The 10,303-nt window shown below is 37.3% G+C and overlaps 1 pseudogene; it reads left to right on the top strand.

Annotated features, from left to right (window-relative positions):
- The first annotated feature begins 6,042 nt into the window (after positions 1-6,042).
- LOC147283279 (uncharacterized) lies at positions 6,043-10,303 on the top strand (annotated as a pseudogene).

Genomic DNA, 10,303 nt, shown 5'->3' with positions numbered 1-10,303 from the left:
AGCATAATCCCTTCTTCTTGTCAAATGTAAGCCTTGAGGTCTCTTTTTCTTAGAAATTTTAACAAGTTAAGTTAAAATTGTTAGGTAACTTTCAAAGATAATTTGATTGAGTATGAGCTTTGATCTTTTGGGTTAATTCTTCATTTGTGTCATTTTTTAAACTTAGAATTTTTTTTTTAAAAAAGGTGGCCAATGAAGTCACGAACAAAATGTTCTAAAATCAAATTTCAAGAAGCGTGACCAAAGAAGTCACATCCCTAGAGGGAGTGCTAAGGAGTCCTTATGGAGTTCTAGGATAAAGAGTCGCAAAATTGGACCAAAACATTGCACTGAATCTAGGAGTATGCTAAAAAAAAATGTATGCTTAAGTTTTGATATCAAATCAGAAATTAACTTGACTGGTCAGCTTGTGCACTCACTTTATTGAATAAACTTGCTCAACATTGGTTTTGACTTTCCTTGTCGTTGTTTTCTCCTTTGAAGAGTCTTGTTTGCTTACCATGACCTCCCTATATCCCAAATGTGCTCGTTTGATAGTAAAATCTTGCAAGTTTCCCTTTTTCATATCAGTTGGAGTAGGATAGAAATGTTTCAAATCCTTTCATGAAAATTTCATGCGTTTAGTGTCCTTTGGTTTCAATTAAATTGTCAAGTTTTAGTTCTAAATATTAATAAAACAATGAAGCACAAGTGTTTGGAAGTAAAATATTTAATTCCTAAGTTCTCTATATGTGTCAATTGTTTCTTTGAAATTTGTTTTTTTTTTTATATAAACTAAAGTGCATTTTTTGTAAATACTCTCCAGAAAATCATCTTATATGTGCTTTACTTGGCTAAATATGGGTGAATTGAAAATGTGAGTGTCTCTAAGCCTTCTGTCAAAATTTTGTATGTTTTGACTGCTTCAGTAACTGGTCATACAAGAGTAATTTTGGTTGACTCGGTTTCATTAAGGGTAGAACAAGTATTTTGTTAATCTGAGGATATTTGTCTGCCCAACGCCTGCCAGGTCACGTGTTCCCTTTTACCCTTTTTTTTTTTTTGAGTTTCTCACTCTCTCCTATGTCTGAAAAAAGGGTTTATTGTCTGTCAATGAGCCTTCCTTTTGCAAGGTCTTCTATTCCTTCTTGTATCGCGCACCATCTGGAACTTGGACAAAAAAGGAATCTTATTTTTTAGGGGGAGTTCTTATTAAGGGGGAGTGGTCTTTTAGACTTTCGAAACTGTTGTTCAATTCATTTTGGCTTTTAGTCTGTATTATCTAATTTTCTCTCCTTCTCTTTTGATCATTTAGCTGATTTGTTGCTTTGACTTGGGTTGTATTAACTTGATATCATGGCTGCCTATGTTTCTTTGAAAACATTTTGTTGCCTCATTACTCTCTTTGGCTTGCTTGTTGCATATTTTGTTGCATCCTTTGGAAAGATTTTATGCATGTTACTCACTTGTTTCCTTTTGCCTTTCCATGACACAAAGGGAGAGTCACAATTTAGGAGGAGTTAGCATTTAGGGGAAGTTCAAATTATAGGGAAGATATGACATTTACTTTAGTTTCTTTTTGACCATGTTGCCATTGATTTTTCTCGCATGTTTTCCAACTTTATGTATTATTGAACTTCACCCTTATTTCTTTTGTACTCTTTTGTTTTCCCATAACAAAAAGGGGGAGAATTTGTTGTTTAAACTGCATTGGTTGTTGTGCTATCATGTTTTATGTTGTGCTAGTGCTTCTTCTTGCAGGTACACTTTTCGGAAACTTATACCAAAGTGTTGGGATGAGTGTTGAAAGTCTTTTGAGGTGAATAAGTTGTTGTTTTGTCAAGGAAAGCCAAAAGGGGAGATTGTTAGTTCTTAGGATTCTGAATTGGTTATTCCTTGTCAAAATCAATGTATTTATGTTTTAATTATTCACTCACAACTCTAGGCTAGAATTAAGGTTAAGAACACTTGTGTTGAAGAAATCAAGAATGAAGTTGCAATGCAAAAGGCTCTAAGGTATAATGCACTTCATGAAGTTTTGTGTCTATTTGACTAGTCACTTACTGATCATAAGGAAAATTTTTTTCACACGTGCACTGCAATGCTTTTTTTATCACTTTTAATTGTAGATACTTCAAGAGCTCATTTCATGAATTAGCTTTTAAAGCCCATTTCTTTTTCAGCCCATTACATGTGTTAAATTGTGTTAAAGTTGGACCAGTCATACAATGCCATATCTGTAAGCCCAGATTCTTTTTAATAAGTCATGTGACATGCATATGTTCTCACTCACATGTTTTTAATACATCTCACATGCATTATTCATCATCCTGTTCACACACTCACGCACATAGCTGGAGACACTCTCACAGCTGAAATTCTTGCTGCCCAATGTTATCTTTTCTCCACATCATCATTCTTATCAACAACCAACCTATGATTCTATTCTTGGATATTCCATTTGCTATCATTTTGTTTTTTAGCTCAAACCAAGTGGAATCCTCCACGTGTGCAAGAGTTGGTGAAATTGGTTTTGATCAAAACATTGGGTATGACACACACACTTCTCTTCACCTCTTTTATTTCTGATTTTATGTCTTGTACATTTCTAGAGAGAGTGTGTTTTTGTTATACCTATGAGGAAAAATCATTTTTCTTATGAAGATTGTTTTCTAAATCATGGTTTTGCAGAGGGCATGCACATTATCTTTGGGCATACTGGTTGCATGAGTGCTGGGGTTAATTGGGTGTGTGCTCATTGTTTTTCAAGTAAGAAAATGGTTTTGAATTTGATAAACTAAAATAATTTTCTTGACTTGTTTTTCATCCTCTAAAATCTGAATGTGTTTGAGTGTGTTATAAAGTTTTTCACAAATTTATAAACACTATCATATTCAAATATGAAGGGGTAAGAAGGTGCCACTTAGTTTAGGACTTAGTGATTGAGCTTGTGTGTTGTATGCTCCCTTTGTATTGAACATTCTATATAGTGGATTGCCCGGTCAGCTGAAAAAGACCCCCAGTTTTTACCTTTTGTGATTTTTCTGGGTGAACATCATGTGTGCCTTCATCTTCATTTTGTGGTGTTATGTTCAATATCTTACTCAAGTTTTAAACACAAATCTGCTTTGAATATCTATGTTTGGTATTGTTATATGTCATCTAAAACAATCTAGTTAATCACACACCATTGTAGTTGTGGATAACACTGATATGCCTACTGTGATGGGTCATCTAAACGTATAGGTTGTCACATGATCTTTTGGTGTGTTTGATTTGTGTTGGTTACAAAACTTGTATTTTGTTTTGCAAGTGTCAATCTAAAACTTCAGATTTAAGTCTTTTTGATTAGTCCCTTAGTCATCACATAAACAAAAATTTGGGGTCCGATTACTAACTGCAATTTTAATCAAGTTAATTAGATAGATAAATCACCTAATACAAACTTTCACTCTGCCACTAGAAATAGTCTTGTGTCTCCAGGTCGTTTTCCGAGCCTAATCCCCTACAAGAAATAACAAAAACCACAATTAAATAATCATTAAAAAGTCGCTCACTCTCTAACTTTAGTGTATATAGTGCACTTGCTAATTTGGAAGCCTCAAATCGCAAAACAGAGGCCACCAACGGACTCGGAATAAAAATAGAATGAGAGAGACCTTTCCCCGGCAACAGGAGTCGTATGCGCTACCACACACAGGTGGTGTGAGTGGGGAAGGTGAACAGTCACTATTCATCATCCTGCTCCTTCAGCCTGTAACTTCCAGAAATTCTAGTTTTTCTTCTATACTTTGGCTCGCATTTTACCCTATCAAACCTCCACGAAAATCACCAAACTTATACTCGTTTTAAAACTCTACATCATCTCTTTACAACCATACAAAGATCACTCAAATGGACGGTTAAAACTCCAAATAATTGGTCTCAAAGATAGGTACTCGATGTAACACCCTGGATTTTTGCAATCCAATCGTGTTTTGACACGTGCCACTACTACAAAAAAGCTCATACATATCAGTAATTTACCGATATCTAAGGCCCCTAAAATTTGATATTGGAAAGCGTGATATTTATTCTCATTGGTTTACATATCAGTTTTGAACTTATATCTATATCATTTTTTACATCAGTTTCTTTTTTAAATGCGATATATTTTTCCTTCCCGGATGGTTAAAAACACAATAAATGATATATTTATAATATATTATATCAGTATTATATTTATAATTGATATCTTATAAATGAATAATATGAGTTTTAATCGTATAACTGGTTGATAAGTCCATAAATATACTCATTTATGTACTTTTTTTACTTAGGTTTTGTAGAAGAATTAGATTTAAAAAGGGCTTATTACTTCACTTTTCTGATTTTCAGCTTTTCTGTGCTCATAGAAGGTTTTTAAGGGAAAATCAACTTTTTGGAGGAATTTTAGCGCAAGGCCAATTGGAAATGAAAGCTAACACCTTGAAGTTCAATCTGTGATTTTTCTAGAATTTATTACCGAGCTAATTGGTACAGTTTTACAAGTAAAGTTAGCCCATGTGCAGACAGGACAGTTTCGTACATGTTACGTGAATATGAAGAAACGGAAGCCTTCCCGAATTTTCCAAGTTACGTGCCATATATGGTTGGAAAGATAAGACATTTATCTTTCTAAAATATATTTTTACTGATTTTTCTAGAAGGCCGAAGATCCCCAAATCGTGTGACAATTGGGCTGAGCTGTATTTCCCTGTGGAGTTAGGAATTGTGATCTTTACTTTCCTATTTGGATTCCTTGTTTACTAAGACTTCTTGGACGACTTTTCAGTCAATTTTAGGGTTTAGGACTTTGATGTAAGTCATATAAAAAGCCAGCCAAGGCCCCATACAAGGGGAATCATGTCCTAAGGAGATCAACGGCAAGAGGAGAAAGCTGCTAGCGAGTTCTTTCTTTTCCTTTCTTCTTTGAATTTTCAGTTCTTATGTATTTATTTTTGAGTTCATCCAAGAACATGAGTAACTAATTTCTTGTTAGTTAGGGCTTAATCTTGAAGCCCTAAACATGATTTCAATTCTATAAACAAGTTTGAATGGATTTTTCAGTTTCTACAAGCGTGATGATTTCGGTTTCTCTATATTATGTGAATTCTGATATTTTGATTCTTTGAGTAGCTAACTTTGAAGCATGTATCGGAATTAAATTGTTGTAGAACATAGGTCAATTGCCATATTGAATGTGTTTTTGTTTGCAACGAATAATTGGGTTAAGAACTAATTATGAGAAATCGATTCTTGAATTCCTAATAACAAATGCCATGTTTTAGGGTTTTTGTGACACTCATATTCTCTTTGATCTTAATGGATTTTTGATTGTTAATTTGAGTAGATGCCATACTGGATTTCAATTAAGAATACACGTATTGATGTAAATGCCATACACCTTACATACACTTAAGAGAGAATCATACAACTAGAGTCAAATGCCATGATCTTGTTGTGAGTGTCGTCATCATATGCTTGCTAGAAATTGATTATCTATTGTTGTTTATGGATTGATTGATTGTTTGGAGGTGGATAGTGAGTCCTAGCTATTGTTCTTGATTGATTTTAAACCAATTTCTCTGAAACTCTAATTTAAATTCTGTTTTGTTTTCTTTTCCTTGTTTTGTTTTATTTACAAAATTAAATCAAAACCCTTTTGGTGTTGGCGTGTGTGTGGAAGTCCTTGTGATTTCAATCTTTATTTTCGTGTTTAATTGTGTTCTAGTTTTCTTTGTGTGACATTGATAAACATCTCTTTAGATTACAATCTCTGTGGGAATGACCCTTGCTTGCTTACTATACTATCATTTGATTTGTGCACTTGCAAGGTTTTAATATTGTTGTTAAAAATTACCAACAAGTTTTTGGCGCCGTTGCCGGGGATTGTTTATCTAATTAAGTTTTGTTTTCAATTTCAGGTATATGCTGGGTCGTCGTTCGCAAGGTTCCAAGCTTATACCATACGACCCTGAACTAGAGAACACACTTCGTTATCTCCGCCGAGATAAAAATACGCAAGCTACACTTCCAATCAAGATGGGAGACGAGTTGGCACTTAACAACCTCACCCGACCTTTGAAGGATTTCACGGTTCCTAGAGCATTGGACCAGCCGTCTTGCATTGCGTATCCAGCCACTACGACCACCTTTGAGATCAAGAGTGGCACCATTCACCTTTTGCCGCAATTCTATGGCAAGCCTGGGGATGATCCTCACATACACATCAAGGATTTCTTTGCCGTGTGCGCGACTATGCACAATGGAGGGATTAGTGATGAGGCAATCCGATTGCGTTTGTTTCCATTCTCACTCAAGGAACAAGCCAAGGAGTGGCTTTATTCTTTACCTAGTGCATCTATCACTACATGGACAGAATTGGCTTCCAAATTCCTTGCAAAGTTCTTTCCAGCTCAAAAGACAAACCGTATTAGGAAGGAGATCATGGGAGTGCAGCAACTAGATGGAGAATCATTTCATGAGTATTGGGATCGGTTTCAGAGACTCCTAGCTTCGTGCCCTCATCACCAAATTGAAGATTGGCTACTTATGCAATACTTTTATGAGGGATTACTCGATTTAGAGAGGATGATGGTTGATGCTACTAGTGGAGGAGGCTTGATGAATAAGAGTGCTACTCAAGCTAAGGAGATGTTTGAGAACATTGCAGCAAACTCTCAACAGTTTAATTACCGGAGAGCTCCCCCAAAGAAAGCAGGTGTTTATGAGGTAAGTGTTAGTGATATTGGTCCTCAAATAGCTAATTTGACTAACCTTGTTAAGCAGTTAATCCCTCAAGCACAAGTGTGTGCTGTGTGTACTGTGTGTGCTAATCCCGGACATCCTACGGAGTCTTGTCCAAGTTTGTATGGTGATGGAGAAGAGATGGCTCAAGCACACTATATGCAGCAACAAAAGCCAAGAAATGATCCATTTTCTAACACCTATAATCCGGGATGGCGGCAACACCCTAACTTTGGATGGAAGAACAACCAAAACGTGCAAACAACACCGGTTCAACAAAATCAGTTTGTTCCTCAACAAATTGCACCACCACCACCTCCTAGGCAAGGTAAGTCTTTAGAAGAGTTAGTTAATTCTTTGGCATTAAGCACTCAAGGTTTTATGCAGGAAACAAGGCAAACACATGCACAAATGTCTACAGCAATCAAGAGCCTTGAAAACCAAGTTGGACAAATTGCAGCCTCCTTGAGTCAAAGAGAGCCAGGACAGCTTCCAAGCCAAGTAATTCCAAATCCTAATCGAGGCTATGAAACTGTAAAGGCGATTACTCTTCGAAGTGGAAAGGAGGTGGGAAAGGATGACAGTAAAGAGAGAAATTCAACCAAAACTGTGGCTGCCCCCTCTCCCAAGCTTACGGTTCCAAGTGACAACTCTAAGGTAAGTTCTCTTTTGGATCATTCGATTATTTCCTCGTAGGTTTTTGAATTCAAAGAAGGAGCAAGTTTCAAAGGATATCCTAGAGACTTTCCGAAAAGTGCAAGTGAACATTCCCTTGCTCGATGCAATCCAGCAAATTCCGAGCTATGGAAAATTCCTCAAAGATCTTTATACAAATAAAAGGAAGTTCAAGGAGCATGAAACCGTGGCCTTGAGTGAAGAAGTTTCAGCTGTGCTATTGCGTAAATTGCCTCCTAAACTAAAGGATCCAGGGAGTTTTACTATACCTTGTCTCATTGGAAATCAAAGGTTTGAACATGCTTTATTAGACTTAGGTGCTTCAATTAATTTGATGCCTTTTTCTGTTTTTGAATCCTTAAATTTAGGGGAGCTTAAGAAGACTTCCGTGAGCATACAATTGGCTGATCGATCAATCAAGTATCCTAAGGGAGTGTTGGAAGATGTTTTGGTCAAGGTGAATGAGCTAATTTTTCCAGCCGACTTTTTAGTGCTCGAGATGGAGGAAGTTCCTATTCCTGGAAAAGACCTTCCATTGATTCTAGGACGTCCATTCATGAGAACAGCAAGGACAAAAATTGATGTGTATGAAGGCACTCTCACAATGGTATTCGATGAGGAAACCGTGGAATTTAAGGTATTTGATGCTTTAAAATATCCTAATGACGATTATGCTTGTTTTTCCATAGATGTACTTGAGCAGATGGTACAAAAAACGTTTAATGTATCACAAGGAGAGACTCCATTGGAAAGGGCACTCATCCAAAGCCCTAAAACTGTGAACAAAGAGGGAAACACAGCTGTACTAGCTTGAAGCTGTGAACATGCTTGAGGCCTTGCCTCCCCAAAGAGGTAAGTCTAACTCTATTTTTGAGCCTCTTTCGTTATCTACTAATAAGCTTGTTTCCTCTATTGTGAAGGCACCACAGGTTGAGCTAAAACCCCTTCCGGAGAACTTGAAATATGCATATTTAGGTGACGAAACGACGCTACCTGTGATCATTGCTTCAAATTTGAGCACATCCGAAGAAGACAAACTAATTCGAGTTCTAAGGGAGCACAAGACTGCCTTAGGTTGGACCATTGCAGACATCAAAGGAATAAGCCCTACAAAGTGCATGCATAGGATCCTTTTAGAGGGAGAATCGAAACCTACAAGGGAAGCCCAAAGGAGGCTGAATCCGGTGATGAAAGAAGTCGTTAAGAAGGAAGTTTTGAAGCTTTTGGACGTGGGAATTATATACCCCATTTCGGATAGCAAGTGGGTAAGTCCCGTCCAAGTTGTTCCTAAGAAATCCGGAATTACCGTTGCGAAGAATGAAAACAATGAGTTGGTGCATCAAAGAATTCAAACGGGTTGGAGAGTATGCATAGACTATAGAAAGCTCAATACCACGACACGTAAGGATCACTTTCCGTTACCATTTATTGATCAAATGCTTGAGCGTCTTGCAGGTCATAGTCATTATTGTTTTTTGGATGAATACTCTGGATACAATCAAATTGCCATTGCTCCGGAAGATCAAGAAAAGACCACCTTTACCTGTCCATTTGGTACGTTTGCTTATAGGCGTATGCCTTTTGGTTTATGTAACGCACCTGCCACTTTTCAACGTTGCATGATGTCAATTTTTTCTGATATGGTGGAGGAGATAATAGAGGTATTTATGGATGATTTTTCTGTTTTTGGTGATTCATTTGATATTTGTCTTCACAACCTCTCTTTAGTGTTAAAAAGGTGTCAGGAATGCAATTTAGTGCTCAACTGGGAGAAGTGCCACTTCATGGTACAGCAGGGTATTGTATTAGGTCACATTATCTCTTGTAGGGGAATTGAAGTGGACAAGGCAAAAATCGACATTGTGAGAAGCTTGCAGCCCTCCAAAACCGTGAAGGAAATTAGGTCACTCCTAGGACATGCAGGGTTCTATAGGCGTTTCATTAAGGATTTTTCAAAGATATCAAGGCCCCTATGTCGATTGCTTGGCAAAGATGTGGAATTCGAGTTTAATGAAGAGTGCTTGGCTGCATTTGACAAGCTTAAGGAGCTTTTGACATCTGCCCCTATCATGCAGCCGCCAGATTGGAATGTTCCCTTTGAGTTGATGTGTGATGCCTCAGATTATGCAGTGGGGGCCGTGCTTGGACAAAGGGTGCACAATGTACCACATGCCATCTATTATGCCTCCCGGACTTTGAATGATGCTCAGTTGAATTATTCAACTACAGAAAAGGAGTTGCTTGCTGTTATTTTTACTTTAGAGAAATTTAGATCATATCTTATTGGCACTAAAGTAATTGTATTCTCTGATCATGCAGCACTTAGGTACCTCCTCCACAAGAAGGACGCCAAGCCGCGACTGATTCGGTGGACTCTCTTGCTTCAAGAATTCGATTTGGTGATTAGAGACAAGAAAGGGAGTGAAAACGTGGTGGCTGACCATTTGAGTAGGCTGGTGCACGGATCCAATGAAGAAGAGGACATGCTTCCTCTACGTGAAAGTTTCCCCGATGAGCAACTCTTTACCCTCGATGCCAAGGACCCTTGGTATGCTGACATTATCAATTATAAGGCTTCAAAACTGATTCCGGAGGATCTCACTCGACCTCAAAAGGATAAGCTTGTCAAAACAAGTAAGTATTATGTTTGGGATGATCCATACTTATGGAAATATTGTCCAGATCAGATTGTTAGAAGGTGTGTGTCCGAATCTGAATTTAATTCTATACTTACCTTTTGTCATTCATCTGCATGTGGTGGACATTTTGGTCCTAAGAAAACAGCCATTAAAGTATTACAATGTGGTTTTTATTGGCCTAGCTTGTTCAAAGATGCATATACTTATTGTTCCACATGTGATAGATGTCAAAGAACTGGTAA

This window comes from Dryas octopetala, chromosome 5 (assembly GCF_963921425.1).
Source record: "Dryas octopetala chromosome 5, drDryOcto1.1, whole genome shotgun sequence".
NCBI lineage: Eukaryota > Viridiplantae > Streptophyta > Magnoliopsida > Rosales > Rosaceae > Dryas > Dryas octopetala.
The sequence above is the reverse complement of the archived record's forward strand: the minus strand, read 5'-3'. Positions and strand labels throughout refer to the sequence as shown.